The 18,250-nt window shown below is 40.9% G+C and overlaps 1 pseudogene; it reads right to left on the reverse strand.

Moving 5' to 3' along the window:
* Positions 1–15,195: 15,195 nt before the first annotated feature.
* Positions 15,196–15,313, reverse strand: LOC126200105 (5S ribosomal RNA; annotated as a pseudogene).
* Positions 15,314–18,250: the final 2,937 nt, after the last annotated feature.

Consider the following 18,250-nt stretch of genomic DNA (forward strand, 5'->3'; position numbering starts at 1 on the left):
GCGACCGCTACGGTGGCAGGTTCGAATCCTGACTCGGGCATGGATGTTTGTGATGTCCTTAGGTTAGTTAGGTTTAAGTAGGTCTAAGTTCTAGGGGACTGATGACCTTAGCAGTTAAGTCCCATAGTGCTCAGAGCCATTTGAACCATTAACAGCTCATGATCCAAGTTTCTGACTAGAATAATATACAGAAGAATGGAAAAGAAAATTGTGAATGTGTCACACGACGATCAGTTTGGCTTGAGGAAAGGTAAAGGCACCAAAGGGGCAATTCTTATGTTGCGGTTGATAATGGAAGCAAGACTAAAGAAAAATCAAGACTCGTTCACAGGATCTGTCGACCTGGAAAAAGCATTCAACAATGTAAAATGGAGCAACATGCTCGAAATTCTAAAAAAAAAAAACAGGGGTAAACTATAGGGAAAGGCGTGTGATATACAGTACGTACAAGAGCAAGGAGGAATAACAAGACTGGACGACCAAGAACGAAGTGCTCGGGTTAAAGAGGGTGTAAGGCAAGGATGAAACCTTTCGCTCCCACTGTTCAATCTGCACATCAAAGAAGCAACGATGGAAATAAAAGAATGGTTCAGGAGCGGGATAAAAATTCAAGGTGAAAGGGCATCGATGATACGAGTCGGTGATGACATTGCTATCCTGACTGAAAGTAAAGAAGAATTACATGATCTGCTGACGAAATGAACAGTTTAATGAGTAAAGATTATGGATTGAGAGTAAACCGAAGAAAGACCAAACTAATGAGAAGTAGCAGATATGAAAACAGCGAGAAACTTAATATCAGGATTGATGGCACGAAGTAGGTGAAGTTAAAGGCTTCTTCTAGCTAGGCAGCAAAATAACCAACGACGAACAGAACAAGGACATCAAAAGCAAACTAGCACTGCTAAAAAGGTATTCCTGGCCAAGAGAAGTCCATTGGTATCAAATATGGGCCTTAATTTGAGGAAGGAGTTTCTGAGAACGAATGTTTGGATCACAGCATTATATGGTAGTGAAACATTGACTGTGGTAAATTCGGAACAGAAGAGAATCGAAGCACTTGAGATGTAGCACTACAGACGAATGTTGAAAATTAGGTGGACTGATAAGATAAGGGATGAGGAGGTTCTGCGCAGAAAACATTGATAGGGAGAAGGGACAGGATGATTGGACCTGTTAAGACATGAAGGAATGAGGGAGCTGTAGAGGGCAAAAGCTGTGGAGGAAGACAGTGATAGGAATCCATCCAGCAAATAATTGAGGACGTAGGATGCAAGTGCTACTCTGGGATGAAGCGGTAGGCACAGGATAGGAATTCGTGGCGGACCGCATGAAACCAGTCAGAAGACTGATGATTTAAAAAAAATGCTGATCTCCAAGTAGAGTCCTTAATGCAAAATCGATAATTCAGAGGCGATACCCGTCCTTCATAAACCATAGGCAGAACTTCCTACCAAACCGTTATTTAAAGAAGTTTGATTTAAAAATCAAAAAATTAGCACCACTGCAATGGCAAAGTGTTACATCGGGTCTATGCTCGGTTATCAGTAAGAAAATAAAAAGACCTGTTATAACCGAGACCAAACAAATACCGAAAAACAAAAAATGGTTCAAATGGCTCTGAGCACAATGGGACTTAACTTCTCAGGTCATCAGTCCCCTAGAACTTAGAACTACTTAAACCTAACCTAAGGACAGCACACACATCCATGCCCGAGGCAGGATTCGAACCTGTGACCGTAGCGGTCACGCGGTTCCAGACTGAAGTGCCTAGAACCGCACGGCCACTCCGGCCGGCCACCGAAAACCAATGGTTATTGAAAACTAAAATATAGGTATCGGTTTTTCCCACCCCCAGAATCCGATTGGAGACCACCTCAGTGAGCTGTGAGGTGTGAAAGCTACGTAGGATATTGAAAAGAGTGTTCTTACACAGTCGTCAGCCTGTTCTGTCAATGATTTGCTGTCAAGCGAATTTCGACACAGTTCTATCAGAAAAATGTAAGAAATGCTAAATCTGGGCAGGTTCCACCTATTCACACAAGCAATTCAGTGCTCCTGATGCTAATTATTCAGCTATAAACACTACGGAAAGCGTGATGTGCGAGGAAGACTAGCGCAAAAGCAGCCGCTCACACGTTTGCAGAGAAGCTACCAGCTGCGAGTCTTCAGCTGATTTCTTCCCAGGTAGCGGTCTAGCCTCGGCTGGTTACAACGAAGCGAAGAACAGTGACAAGGGCGACTAATTTCGACGACCTACAACTTCGTTATCCATATTGGTATTATATAGCTTTCCTGGCCATTTCCTGTGTTTACATTCCTTTCTACTCCGGCGTTCTCTAGAATTTATTAGCGTGTCCTAAATCTGATCGTAGTAGAAGCGATCTTTGTATTCAACCCAAGCGATACTTCGGTTTCCGTGATGATCACGCAGTAATAAAAAAGAATTAGGTAGCACTACAGTAGTGTGCAAGTTAATTGGAATAAGCTCATATTTTATAAGGAATATAAGTTGATTAGCTGCAACCACATTTATTCGCTCAATTGTTGGACTCTTCGCGGACTGTTGTTGCCTCGACTACGAACAACAATTATAGGTCCGTTCCGGTACAATTGAGAGCTTGTATGTGTGACAACAGCGGGTTTTATATCTGTGTTATCGACAGGAAAACTTTGTGTTTGTGTTAAAATAGACAGTACATCTAATAGGAGGACAAAAATAGTTGATCTTCACGAACACTCGTCTGTAGCTATAAGAGACATTGCCCCTGTCGTTCGAGTGGGAAAATATTGCATATTGTTTCAAGACCTATTAGGGCATGTAGTGGTACTGCTTCATTGCCTACAAACAGAAAAGGCAGATGGGGACGAAAACGCCAAACCATCCATAGAACTACTTAGAAACCGTAGAATTAAACCTCCCAAGACAAGTAACGGCCTTCAGAGAAATTTATTGGCTACTGGAGTTGAAACTGACTCTTCAACGGTACGGTGTAGACTTCTTGAGTGTGGGAGGGTGGCACCAACACCAGTAAAGAAACAGTTTTTAACATCTGCCATGAAGAAAAAATGGTTGAAATGAGCCAAAATACATAAATCTTGGACCTCCAGTGACTAGAAACGTGTTATTTTCAGTGAAGAGTAACATTTTATCGTTCAATGATACGGCGATGTCAGTCGAAGCACCCATGAGGCAATGAGAGCTGCAACAGAGTGCAGAATACCTTATCAAAAAACTGTTTTGCGCTTTCTTCACTGCAAGTGGCCCCCGGAACTAGTTCTAGGTGATGGAATGATGAATTCAACCAAATACGTGGAAGACCTTGAGTGCAAGACTGTGCCATTCCTACGTACCTTTGCAGATAGTGGAGCAATACTTCAACACAATCAAACCCCACGTCTCACTTCTAAAGCAGTCAAGACTTACCTGAAATAAAGTAGCATTAATGTGCTTCAGTGGCCTGGTAATTCACCAAAGTTCAATCCCATCGAGAATTTGTAGAGTATTGTGAAAAGGCGTCTTGATAAAATGGATTTTTCAAGAAAGATTGCTCTGACTTAGTCGAATCTAAGCCACAACGCGTTCAGAAGCTCTTTAAAGCAAAAGACTACTAACTGCATTATACATATAGTAAAATGTGCACGGTTAGTGTCCCAATTAATCTGCACACTACTGCATATGGGTACTTCAGAAAGTAAGTTACACATGTCGTCCGACGCTACACGAATGATGCATTGGCAGAAGAGAATATTTCAGGGCTTTTGCAGATATGGTTCTGCTGTGATATGGATAACAAGTGCATCACGGGCTGTGAGTGAAATGACGTGGCTACAGGAAACGTACTCCAAAATTGTAATACTGGGCACAGTACGGTTCAAAATGGTTCAAATGGCTCTGAACACTATGGGACTTAATATTTGTGGTCATCAGTCCCCTAGAACTTAGAACTACTTAAACCTAACTAACCTAAGGACATCACACACGTCCATGCCCGAGGCAGGATTCAAACCTGCGACCGTAGCGGTCACGCGGTTCCAGACTGAAGCGCCTAGAACCGCACGGCCACACCTGCCGGCGGGACAGTACGATTCTTGCAGTAAAACGTCGAAACTGCACATAGATTCACCGTGAAATTCTGACGGTGTAGGGACCAAATGCAAAGTCGCGTCCAACGATAGTGAAATGGTGCCAACAATTTGATCGGGGCCGCACAGCTGTGGGTGATACCGAAAGAAAAGGAAGACCATTGCCATCGACCAGAAACGACGTCATCCAGCAGTCTTTTCGGCAACCTAAAAAAACATTTCAGAAGAAAGAGAGTTTACAATGATGAGGACGTTCACATCGTGGTTCTCGAATGGATCCATGACCAAGAAGCGGATTTCTCTTGTCAATAAATCGAACGATTGGTAAATTGTTCCAATCGTTATCTATAGAGTCAGTGACCATGTTGGAAAACAATTTATGCGCCTTTGTCACTTTGATGTGTAGTGCAGCATTCAATAAAAGTACACTGTGTGATCAGAAGTATCCGGACACCCCCAAAAACATACGTTTTACATATGACGTGCATTGTGCTGCCACCTACTGCCATGTACTCCATATCAGCGACCTCAGTAGCCATTAGACATAGTGAGAGAGCAGAATGGAGCGCTGCGCGGAACTCACGGACTTCGAACGTGGTCAGGTGATTAGGTGTCACTTGTGTCAAACGTCTGTACGAGAGATTTCCACACTCCTAAACATCCCTAGGTCCACTGTTCCCGATGTGATAGTGAAGTCGAAAGGTGAAGGGACAAGTACAGCACAAAAACGTACAGGCCAACCTCGTCTGTTGACTGACAGAGACCGCCGACAGCTGAAGAGGGTCGTAATGTGTAAGAGGCATCTATCCAGACCGTCACAAAGGAATTCCAAATTGTACCAGGATCTACTGCAAGTACTATGACAGTTAGGCGAGGGAACTTGGCTTTCGCGGTCGAACGGCTGTTCATAAGCCACACATCACTCGGTAAATACCAAATGACGCCTTTCTTGGTGTAAGAAGCGTAAACATTGGACGATTGAACGATGGAAAAACGTTGTGTGGAGTGACGATTCACGGTACACGATGTGGAGATCCGATGGCAGGGTGTGGATATGGTGAATGCCCGGTGAACGTCATCTGCAAGCGTGTGTAGTGCCGACAGTAAAATTCGGATGCGACGGTATTATTGTGCGGTCGTGTTTTTCATGGAGGGGGCTTGCATCCCTTGTTGTTTTGTGTGGCACTATCACAGCGCAGGCCTACATTGATGTTTTAAGCACCTTCTTGCTTCCCATTGTTGAAGATCAATTCGGGGATGGCGATTGCATCTTTCAACACCTGTTCATAACGCAGGACCTGTGGCGGAGTTGTTACAGGACAATAACATCCCTGTAAGGGAGTGGCCTGCACAGAGTCCTGACCTGAATCCTATCGAACACCTTTGAGATTTTTGGGAACACCGAATTCGTGCCAGGCCTCACCTACCAACATCGACACCTCTCCTCAGTGCAGCTCTCCGTGAAGAATGGGCTACCATTCCCCAACAAACCTTCCAGCACCTGATTGAAAGTATGCTTGCGAGAGTGGAAGCCGTCATCAAGGCTAAGGGTGGGCCAACACCATATTGAGTTCCAGCATTACATATGGAGGGCGCCACGAATTTGTAAGTCATTCTCAGCCATGTGCCCGGATACTTTTGATCACATAGTATAGCTTGCCCTGCCGTAATAATGTATAACTTACCTTTCGAAGTCCCCCTCTGTGGGGCGGCGGGTGGAATTTTTACTGTTGTATAAATGTTTGAATGTAGAAACACTTCCCGGCCGATGCACCATATGTGGGGGGCGGGTGGAATTTATGTTGCTATTTAAAATGTTTGGTTTGTAATGTAGAAAAGATGCATTCCTTGCCGTTTTAACCATATGTGGGGCGGCAAGTGGAATTAATTGTTATATAAATGTTCCTATTATTTATTTTTTATTTTATGTTAAATGAGACAGAGCAGCTCATGGTGTCCTATAGGTTTAAGGAATTTCACTTAAACATTTAATTTGGACAGTTATAGTTGCATCAACGCATTAGACTCTGAACTGCTCTGTTAGTCAGATTGTGTGGATTCTTTTTTTTTTTTTTCATCTGTGGCTTTCAGAATATAGAGAACGTTTTTTTTTTTCACGATCGTTTTTGATTATAAATCCCAGACAATCTCCTAATTCCTCAGAGCTATAAGCTGTAGCTCTAAGTGTATTTCTCAGATGAAGTGGGCACTAGGAATTCTAATTACAGGCTTCACGTTTTGCTAATCACTTTCTGGTTGCCAATATTGTAGTTAGAGAGCCAGTGTTGAGAACGGCAAAAGACAGCATAAATAATAGGAACATTTATATAACAATTAATTCCACTTGCCGCCCCACATATGGTTAAAACGGCAAGGAATGCATCTTTTCTACATTACAAACCAAACATTTTAAATAGCAACATAAATTCCACCCGCCGCCCCACATATGGTGCATCGGCCGGGAAGTGTTTCTACATTCAAACATTTATACAACAGTAAAAATTCCAGCCGCCGCCCCACACCTCGTATATCAGAACATCAGTTGTGTCGACCTCTACAGCAGCAGCAGCCAGTGTGTAGCCTTTGGAGTTTTGGTGGAAGTAGCTGTATCAGGTGAGCAATGGAGCTCCGACTGACAATGTTCCCTTGCAGATCACTCACCTGAGGATCTTCTCTCCAGGCGACGGACTTCGTCTCTTCTTCAGGTGTTTCGAAGCATAGTAAGAAACTGGTTTACAAAAGGGACAGTATAGAAGCCACATACAATGACGGTCGGGATAATCTGGTGAAACATGTATTCAGAAATGAACACACAAATTCAGAGGTAGCCCTGTCACAGATATTCATACATTGTTACACACAAAAAGTAGCCGCTGGTCGAGCATACTTGATTTAGGACAAGTTGAAAGCACACACGATCACTCACAAATCCATCTTCACTATGAAGACCAGTCCCCAGAGAGAGCACAGAAATGAAATAGGGGGAACCACTGAAGGCAGAGAAACGAACCATGGGTCACACTAATAGCACCAGGGTTCGCCCAAAAGAGCTTACTACGCTACATTCTGGTCTGCAGCGTTAGTATCTTGCTGTACAGACGTAACACTAATGCAGTCGCAACCATCGTAATTGCGGAGTGCTTCAGAAACATTACGAGTGGTTCCCCGATGACGTAAACTACTCTGTTTCCAGGGCAACGGGAAGCACTAGCCATTAAACGGCGGTAACTGCCCTGCACTGAACTTCGCGATGTTGACTCGTCTAGAAACTGCAACGGAATGGGGCTGGATAGCTGCTCTTCAGGTTATTTAAAGGCTCGGTCGATGAACTACAGCGTACCTCCGAGATACGCAGAAAGGTTTTCGTAGCCGACCTAATAGGGATGAGAGATGGAACCGTTCCTGCTGTTATGGCCGCCTGGAGTGATAAAAGTTCCGCTTCTCACGTTGGGTGCCCTGAACTGACGAGAATTGTCATGAGGCGGGAGAACCGTGCGTGCCTCCGCCACCACGTGGCTCCGACGAGAATTTGAAATAACAACCAGAACAGCAAGCTAGATTTCGCCATCTTTGGCATTTTCTGTATCTATTAAACGGGGAATGCTAAAATTATCCTGCCACCTCTGACTGATGGTATTCTACGTAGACAATACCTCGGTAGTGTCTGTGGACTTGGGAAAACTAATTTAGTGGTATTTATTCAATGATCAAGTTTGATTAACTGTTAATTCCAGAATGAGAAGTTTGGAAGGTAGCAGACAAGGTACTGGCGGAAGTAAAGCTGTGAGGATGGGGCGTGAGTCGTGCTTGGGTAGTTCAGTTGGTAGAGCACTTGCCCGCGAAAGGCAAAGGTCCCGAGTTCGAGTCTCGGTCCGGCACACAGTTTTAATCTGCCAGGAGGTTTCATAACTGTTAATTAAGCATTAAACTGGTCGGAGTTAGGTAGCAGTTTGCTCGAAATTTTATATGAAGTTCGAATCTGTGATCAGATGGACAGATGCTGTGGCATTGCCACGCGCTTGAGAAGGTCCTGAGTTAGAGCTGCCCCCTCAGGGGTCTGGTTTGGGAAACAGCTGTCCTCTAGGAAAACAGAGTCCTTCCCAACTCTAGTACATAACAACTGTAAGAAACATACACACAATACAATTAAGACATATGATACACAAACTAAATTTTTAACAGCAAAAACTGAGAGGGAAATCCAGAAGCGCTAGCTGACATAGTGGTCATTCAGTTGAAGAGTGTGGTTGCACTCGGTAGGTTCGTGTGAGTGGTGGTGACAAGGGACCGGGAGGCCCACTGTATACGCTGCTGACCGAAATAAATACCTTTATTCAACTTTAATTACCCAGTGCGCCGCTGGCTCAGCAAAGCAAACGCGCCTCACTCTGTTGACCCCGGTCGGCGCCGACTCGTGGATGGCTACTTTCATTCGGGCGAGGACATGTTCTATTAAGAGCGCTGCGATGCTGACGGCAGCTCGAAATGCCAAGCAGCCTCAGTAGACGACATCCGCGACGCCAGTGGTGCTGCGTGTTGTACTGTAGTGGCGGTCGTCTGAGAACGGCCTCTCCTTGCGTCTCAGCGCAGCACGCAATTACTGCGGCGGCGCGTGGTGACTGCTGTGCGCGGGATGCGACCCGGTGCCCTCTGGCAGGAGTCAGTTGGCGGCTGGCTAGGACGGCAGGTCGGCGGCGTTGTGGCACCAAGCCCCGCAAGGAACTCAGTGTTGACAGTGGGTAGCTCAACCTGGACTCGAACCCTTGGGTGCTGCTGGCGAAGCCTCTCATCTCATCGTCTGGCGTTTCTATGGCGTCATGGTGGTGGACCCGACGAAGCTTCAGTGCCTCAAAATTCAGACATATTTATACGACTCTGGCGCGCATTTGAACACCAAAACCTGGCAAGCAGTCACGTAGTCTTGCCCTGGTGTGACGATATTGGCTCGGCCACTACAGTTATTACAGCTGCACAGCGCAGTTTTTCATTGGTGTGGCTAGCCCACTTCGCAATCCATTTGCTTACACGTTATTTTCACCCACATGTCACCACAGTGTGCCTACCAGCCCTGGTTTTTATTACGCTACTTCATGGCAGCTTTCATACCACTTTTTATTAATTTCACTTAAAACTATGTAGCGATACTACAGATAAGTGCAAATGCAACTCCTCCGGGTCCATTCCTTCCCAAGAAATGACTTCGTTATTCGCCTGTGTGGCGCTGCTTAAGGCAGCAGTTTCCTCGACCGATGACATCTGCTGGCCACGTTGAGCTTTCCAGTGGCACATTTGCAACAGGTTTGCTGTAAGTACATAGCTGCTTACTCGCACACGTGCGAATTCGTAGCTAAGCAATCTCCTATGCTTGGAAAAGCTGAGCGAACAACTTCGGGCAGGGGATCCCAAGCTCAGCAAGGTGACAATTGTTATTTATACACATATGAAGGGAGACGAGCAAGCTTGGGATGGTTACACAATGCTCTTAGAAGTCTGTCATGTGGGATTCGCCTACTGTCCCCACTACATGCGATGGTGGAGAACAGAGATCCTAACCTATATAAATCTAATGTTTTATGAGCAGGGATTTCACACGGCGCCGAACCTGTGACGGTCGATCTCCGACCACTCATGTAGAATTCTTACATTTTTGTCTCTCGCCTCACCGCTATTAGCGCTCGTAGGCTCAGTCACGCGCGGTAGCTGACATCACTATTGAAAAGAGCGCCAAAAGACGCTTCTATGAAGCAGATCAAAATTATAGTTTAAATGACATTAAACGGCATTTTGTTTTCTTATAATGTGAGTGCTATGACTCAAGAACGCAAGCTTATTTGTTTCCTGGCAGAAGTAAATAATACAGATAATAAGATTAAAATTTTACAGGAAATTGTCAAACAGGAGACAGGGCAGTCAGTCAGGCCGGCCGGTGTGGCCGTGCGGTTCTAGGCACTTCAGTCTGGAACCGCGTGACCGCTACGGCCGCAGGTTCGAATCCTGCCTCGGGCATGGATGTGTGTGATGTCCTTAGGTTAGTTAGGTTTAATTAGTTCTAAGTTCCAGGCGACTGATGACCTCAGACGTTAAGTCGCATAGTGCTCAGAACCATTTGAACCAACCAGTCAGTCGGTGTACGAAATTACACAACAATTAAACTAATTGGCGATATGGTGACAGATAATTCACAAGTTTCAAGCAATTTTAACAATCACTTTCGAAGTATAGCAGCAAATATAGGATTAAATAGTTCAGTTGAAGAGCAAAACAACGTATTAAAACTGCCATTCAACAAAACTTTAAGCCGCTAGAACCGACTCCAAAATCCTTGACTGAAATTGATACAGATATAAAAATTCTACAAAACGAAAGCTCATGTGGGGGTTGATGAAACTTTAAACAGAATTCTGAGAAGTTGTTCCAACTTAATAGGTAATGTGATTAGTGATCAGTGATGTACAGGGAATGTTTCCAGACAAGTTAAAATAGGTAGGTGTTAAACAACTTCATAAGAAAGGTGATGCGACAGTCTTAAACAACTAATGCCAAATTTCTTTTCTGTTTTTTTTTCTAAAATATTCGAAAAATTAATGCACTCAAGAGTAGTCATACACTTAATGGAAACAATTTACTTAGCACATCACAGTTTGGGTTATAGAAAGGTTGCTCGACTGAGAAAGCTGTTTGCACACACTCTCATCAAATAGTACTAACCCTAAATAATAATTAAGCGTCAGTTGGTGTATTTTGAAATCTCTCAAGGACTCCGATTGTGTAGATCGTAATACTCTCGTAGAAAAAATCAAGTTTTATGAAACTAATGGCTTTACATACAACTTGTCTGAATCGTATTTGATAAACAGAAAGCAAAAATTGTCCTGAATAATTCAGACAACGTCAAAAAGGTAGAAAACTGTAGTGACTAAGGAAAAAAATCACAACGTTAGACCGACAGGGTTCAAATTTAGGTACCCTTCTACTCTTTGCGTGTCTAAATGCCCTTCCACTTAACATTCAACAAGCAAAATTGGTACTTTTTGAAGATGTTATAATAAATCCCATTTCATACAAAGCAACAACAGCGTTGGTAAACGATATTTTCCAAAAAAATATTAAGTGATTCTCTGAATATGGACACTCCCTACATTTTGAAAAAAATACATTACATTCAGTCCTGTTCAACAAATAGTCATACCAACGATTGATGTAGCACATGAGCAGGAGTCAATAAAGAGGATAGAATGCTCCAAATTCTTGGGTGAACGTACTGATGAAAACTTGAACTCGAAGAAGCATATTAATGAATTTCACAAACAATTAACTTCAGCTACTTCTGCTTTTCGAGTAATTGCTAATACTGGAAACAAACGAATCAACCTCTTGACATATTTTTCATTTTCCCGCTCTATGATGTCTTAATGAATAATGTCCTGCAGTCTCTCATCACATAGGAAGCATGTACTGATTGCACAGATGCGAGCAGTAAGAACGTGTGGTGTTCATCTCTTCAAGAGATGGGCATTTCAACTGCGCCGTCAAAGTGCATTTATTCCCAAATGAAAATCGTCGTAAATAATCCAACATAATTTGTGAAGAACAGTGATGTCCATACCACAACACTAGACGGTAATATGACCTTTATTACACGTTGTTGAAGCTGTCAGTGCCTCATAAAGGGGTAAAGCATACAGGTTTTTAAGTATTGTTGCAGGAGTAGGACTAAAAATAATGATGTTTTCATTAATGTCAACACTAATCATATCGTACCACATCATTTCGATAAAAGAATCGTTCAAATGTAAATGGCCCGTGTGTGACAGAATGTGAATAACATTTATTTATTTGAATATTGTTGTAATATATTAGTTAAATGTGGAAAGTGGTGAGGTTGAGTCAAAATAATCTATGCAGAACATACGAACGATATTATTTTGATGGGAATGGTCTTCAGCCAATGAGAGTTAGATAGTGGATTAACACTGCAAGAGTCAAGGGGAGAAAGACACTATTTGAGTGATTTGCTTAAGAGAACGATTCTGGAAAATTTTTACACGAGTCCTTGAGTAAGGGAAACCTGCCTGTGATATGATGTAATATTTGGTCTTGTAGGCGGAAGAATCAGCATTGATCAACGGCATGACAAAGCAGAAGGCAACGTAAACCACTGCATTAAAGACCCATAATGTGTGTCCACAGGATGTGTGGCCTGTAATTCAAAGTGTCATGATCTCACCATTGGCAAAAGATTCCGGAATAGTCCCCCATTCGGATCTCCGGGAGGGGACTGCCAAGAGGGAGGTGAGCATGGGAGAAACATTGAGTAACCAGTGAACGGATAACGTTCAACGTGTAGGAGTGTGGACTGTCAGAAATTTGAACATGGTAGGAGAGCTACAAATTTGAACAGGGAAATGCTAAAGTTCAATCTGGATATAGAGAGGGTCAGTGAAGTGAAATGGGACGAAGACAAGGATTTCTGGTCAGATGAGTGTAGGATAATATGAATAGCGGCAAGAAAATGGTATGACCGGAGTAGGATTCGTTGTGAATATGAAGGTAGGGTAGAGAGTGAGTTACTATGAATAGTTCAGTGATAGGATTGTTCTCGTCAGAATCGACAGCACACTAATACCGACAGCTATAATTCTGGTATACAGCCGACATCGCAAACAGGAGATGAAGAGATAGAGGAATTATATGAAGACATTGAACAGGTAATTCGGTACGTAAAGGGAGATAAAATCTAATGTTGGGGATTGGAATGCGGTTGCAGGGGAAGGAGTAGAAGAAAGGGTTACGGGAGAATGTGGGTTTGATACTAGGAATGAGAAAGGAGAAAGATTAATTGAGTTCTGTAATAAATTTCAAACAGAAACAGCGAAAACTGTGTTCGAGAACACATGAGGAGATGGTACACTTGGAAGAGACCGGGAGATATTGGAAGATTTCAGTTAGCTTGCATCATGGTCAGGCAGAGATTCTGAAATCAGATATTGGATAGTAAGGCGTATTCAGGCGCTGATATAGACTCAGATCGTAATTTAGTAGTGATGAAGAGTAGGTTCAAGTTTAAGAGACTAGGCAGAATGAATCAATGCACAAAGAAACAGGATATGGAAGTACCAAGTAAGGAAGAGTCAGGCTTGAAGTTCTCTAAGGCTATATATACTGGGATAAAGCTCTAAGCACTATGGGACTTAACATCTGAGGTCATTAGTCCCCTAGACGTAGAACTACTTAAACCTAACTAACCTAAGGACATCACACAAATCCATGCCCGAGGAAGGATTCGAACCTGCAACCATAGCAGCAGCGCGGTTCCGGACTGAAGCGGCTAGAACCGCTCACTGCGATAAGGAATAGTTCAGTAGGCAGTTCAGTTGAAGAGGAGTGGGAAAAATGGCATTCACGCAAGCTGGAAAGAAAACTGTAGGGTCAAAGAACGTAATTGCAAAGAAACCAGAGGTAATAGAAGAAATACTTCACTGGATCGATGAAGGAAGGAAGTACAAAAATATTCAGGGAAATTCAGGAATACAGAAATATAAGTTTCTGAGGAATGAAATTAATACGAAGTTCAGGGAACCTAAGGCGAAATGGTTTCATGAAAAATGTGAAGAAATCGTAAACGAAATGACTGTCGGAAGGACTGACTCAGTATATAGGAAAGTCAAAACAGCCTTCGCTGAAATTAAAAGCACTGGCAATAACATTAAAAGTACAATGGGAATAACATTGCTAAATGCAGAGGAGAGAGCGAATAGGTGGAAAGAATACATTGAAGGCCTCAATGAGGGGGAAAATTTGTCTGATGACGTGGGAAACAGAAGTCGATATAGAGGAGATGGTGGATCAAGTATTAGAATCAGAATTTAAAACAGCTCTGGAAGACTTAAAAAGAAATAATGCGGAAGGCATAGATAAACTCCATCGGAATTTCTTAAAGCATTGGGGGGAAGTGGCAACAAGACGACTATTCACGTTGGAGTGTAGAATGTATAGGTCTGGCAGTATACCACCTGACTTTCGGAAAAATATCATCCACACAATTCCGAAGATTGAAAGAGCCGACAAGTGTGAGAATAATCGCACAATAACCTTAATAGCTCATGCATCCAAGTTGCTGTCCAGAATAATATACAGAAGAATGGAAAAGAGAATTGAGGATGACGATCTGTATGGCTTTAGGAACTTAGAGGCACCAGAGAGCCAATTACGAGTATGACGTTGCGGTTGATAATGGAAGCAAGATGGTTGATTGGTTGGTTTTGTGGAAGGAGACCAGACAGCGAGGTCATCGGTCTCATGGGATTAGGGAAGGACGGGGAAGGAAGTCGGCCGTGCCCTTTGAAAGGAATCATCCCGGTATTTGCCTGGAGCGATTTAGGGAAATCACGGAAAACCTAAATCAGGATGGCCGGACGCGGGATTGAACCGTCGTCCTCCCGAATGCGAGTGCAGTGTCTAACCACTGCGCCACCTCGCTGGGTGGAAGCAAGACTAAAGAAAAATAAAGACAAGTTCACAGGATTTGTCGACTTGAAAAAGCGTTCGAAAATGTCAAATGGTGCAAAATCTTCAAAATTCTGAGGAAAATTGGGTAACATATTGGGAGAGACGGGTAATATACAATATGTACAAGAGCCAAGGGGGAATAATAAGGCTGGAAGACCAAGAACGAAGTGCTCGGATTACGAAGGGTGTAAGACAGGGATGTAATATTTCGTCCTTATTGTTCAGTGTGGGCGAAGAAGCAATGGCGGAATTGAGACGGGTTCAAGAGTGGAATTAAAATTCAAGGTTAAAGGATATCAATGATAAGAAACGCTGATGACATTGTTAGTCTGTGTCAAAGTTAGTAAGAATTACAGTATCTGCTGAACGGAATGAGCAGTGTCTCTCTACCTCCCTGTCAGAACAAGCCATGACGGCCCAATGGTACCGACAGGCCGCCGTGTCATCCTCAGCCCACGGGCATCACTAGATGCGGACATGGAGGGGCATGTGGTTAGCTCACCACTCTCCCTGCCGTGTGTCAGTTTACGAGGCCAGAGCCGCTACTTCTCAATCAAGTTGATTCTCAGTTTGCCTCACAAGGGCTGAGTGCACGCCGCTTGCCAACAGCGCTCACCAGTCCAGATGGTCACCCATCCAGGTGCTAGCCCAGCCCGATAGCGCTTAACTTCGGTGATCTGACGGGAACCGGTATTACCACTGCGGCAAGGCTGTGGGCAATAAGCAGTCTAATGAGTTCCATCTATTGTTACGGTGCATGCCATTCTAGGTAGACTATTCTCTGTCATTCTTGCTATATGGCCTGCACAATTCAACCTTCTCCTCTTGAGCACTTCGACGATGTTACGGTGTTTGTACAGCCCTCTTAATTCTTCATTTCTTCTTATTCTCCATTCCATGTTATTTTCGTCGTATACAGGTCCAAAAATTTTCCTTACTACTTTTCTTTCGAAATTAACAGTTTTTCTTCATCTTTCTTTCTAAATATTAATGTTTCACATCCATATAAACGTTCATAAATAATATTAGATAAACAAAATAATCCAGAAGAACATAAACCATGACTAACCATTAAGGAAAGAGAACCTATACAACCTCATCAATTTATAGTTATCAATCCACCAATAACCATTCTTATATGAGCAACAGAAGAATATGCAATTAAAGACTTTAAATCAACCTGACGAAAACAAATAAATCTAACAATAACCCCACCAGATAAACCTAAAGATAATCAAAAATAATTAAACTTTAAACCCAAATAAGAAATAACCTTTATAACACGAAAAATACCATAACCACCTAACTTCAATAAAACACCAGCAAGAATTATTCTACTTGAAATAGGGGCCTCTACATGAGCCTTAGGAAGCCATAAATGAACCAAAAATATTGGTATCTTAACTAAAAAAGACAACATTATAAACACATAAAATATAAAATAATAAGAATCAAAATCAACCAATAAAGGAAAATATAAAGTGTTAGAAAAATCATAAACCTTAAATAAAACAAGCAATAAAGGCAATCTAGCAATCAAAGTATAAAAAATTAAATAAACACCAGCCTGTAAACGTTCAGGTTGATAACCTCAACCCAAAATCAAAAGTAAAGTAGGACCCAATCTAGCCTCAAAAAAAATATAAAAAGAAAGAAGACTTACTCTAGGAAATGAACAATAAAGCATAATCATTAAAATTAAGACCATAAAGACAAAAATATTAGAATGATAATAACTTAAATAAACTGAACCTCTAGCAGTAATTATTAAAGAACAAATTCGAAAACTTAACAAAATCAAACTAAAAGAAAAATAGTCAATACCAAAATAATATCTAATTATATTCAAATCCGCATATGAATATGCACAAGTTATAAAAACAAAACTCGACAGAAACATTAAAGAATGAACCAACCATCAACAATTATTCAGCAAACAAATAGGGATCAAAAGAATAGTTATAAATAAATACTTTAACATAAAGATAATCTAAAAAAAAAAAAAAGTCATTACCATGAGAACGAATTATTGAAACTAAAATAGAAAGACCTAAAGCACCTTCACAAACAGAAAAAACTAAAAAAATAACAGGAAAGAAATAATCGTAATCAAACTCAATAAGAAAAACAATAATCAATATAAACAAAGAAAGAACAATATACTCTAATCTCAGAAGAACGATCAATAAATGTTTACGTTTAGAAGAAAAAACACAAACACCAGCAAAATAAACCAATAAAGAAGTAAAAACAGAGAATATAAACATTAGTTTTAATAGTTTAAAAAAAACGCCGGTCTTGTAAACCGGAAATAAGTCTAGCCCCCACTTTTAAAACTTCAGGGGTGAAAAAGCTTCCATCATCGGTCCCCAAAACCAATATTTTAAATAAACTAACACCTGAAATGATTAAAATAATAATTATATCACTATCAAACGTAATAAATATTAATTTTATCAAATTAAGACACCCAATATCAATAATGCTTTTCATTATCCTACAAACCTTATTAGTTGGATTAATAACAGGAACAATAATGGAAAGATATTGATTATCATATATTTTATTTTTAACGTTTCTTGGTGGTATATTAGTTCTATTTATTTATATTACAAGAATTGCATCAAATGAAATATTTCAACCTAAATCAATTACCATAATTATTACCGTAACAATATGAGTATTTATTATATTAACATTAATTATCCTAGATATAACAATATCAATAGACTTTTTCAAAAATACTGAAACTATAAATATTGATAATTCAATCAATTACCAAGAAATAACAATATTTTTAGAAGAATTATATTACAGACCAACATTCATTATTACAATAATAATAATAATTTATTTATTTTTAGCACTATTAGCAGTAGTTAAAATTAATAATATTAACCAGGGGCCTATTCGTAAAATAAGATAATTTACTAATGAATAAACCCTTACAATTAAGACATCCTTTAATTAAAATTATTAATAAATCATTAGTTGATTTACCTGCACCAACAAATATTTCATTTTGATAAAATTTTGGGTCCCTGCTAGGATTATGTTTAGTAATTCAAATCGTAACTGGACTATTTTTATCTATACATTATACATCAAATACTGAAATAGCATTTAGTAGTGTAGTACACATCTGTCGAGACGTAAATAATGATTGAATTATTCGAACTTTACATGCAAATGGAGCATCTATATTTTTTATTTGTATTTATTTGCATGTAGGATGAGGAATTTACTACGGATATTATATATACATACACACCTGAATAATTGGTACAGTAATTCTATTTTTAGTCATAGCAACTGCATTTATAGGATATGTTTTACCGTGAGGTCAAATATCATTTTGAGGTGCAACAGTAATTATTAATTTATTATCAGCAATTCCATATTTAGGAACAGATTTAGTTCAATGGGTATGAGGAGGATTCGCCGTAGATAACGCAACATTAAATCGGTTTTTTACATTTCATTCTGTATTAGCATTTATTATTGCAGCTATAGCTGCAATTCACTTATTCTTTCTCCACCAAACAGGGTCTAATAACCCCTTAGGACTAAATGGAGATATTGAAAAAATCCCATTTCACCCATACTTTACATTCAAGGATTCTATTACATTTGTATTAATAACATAATTATTAAT

The sequence above is a fragment of the Schistocerca nitens genome, chromosome 8 (genome assembly GCF_023898315.1).
Source record: "Schistocerca nitens isolate TAMUIC-IGC-003100 chromosome 8, iqSchNite1.1, whole genome shotgun sequence".
Taxonomy (NCBI): Eukaryota; Metazoa; Arthropoda; class Insecta; order Orthoptera; family Acrididae; genus Schistocerca; species Schistocerca nitens.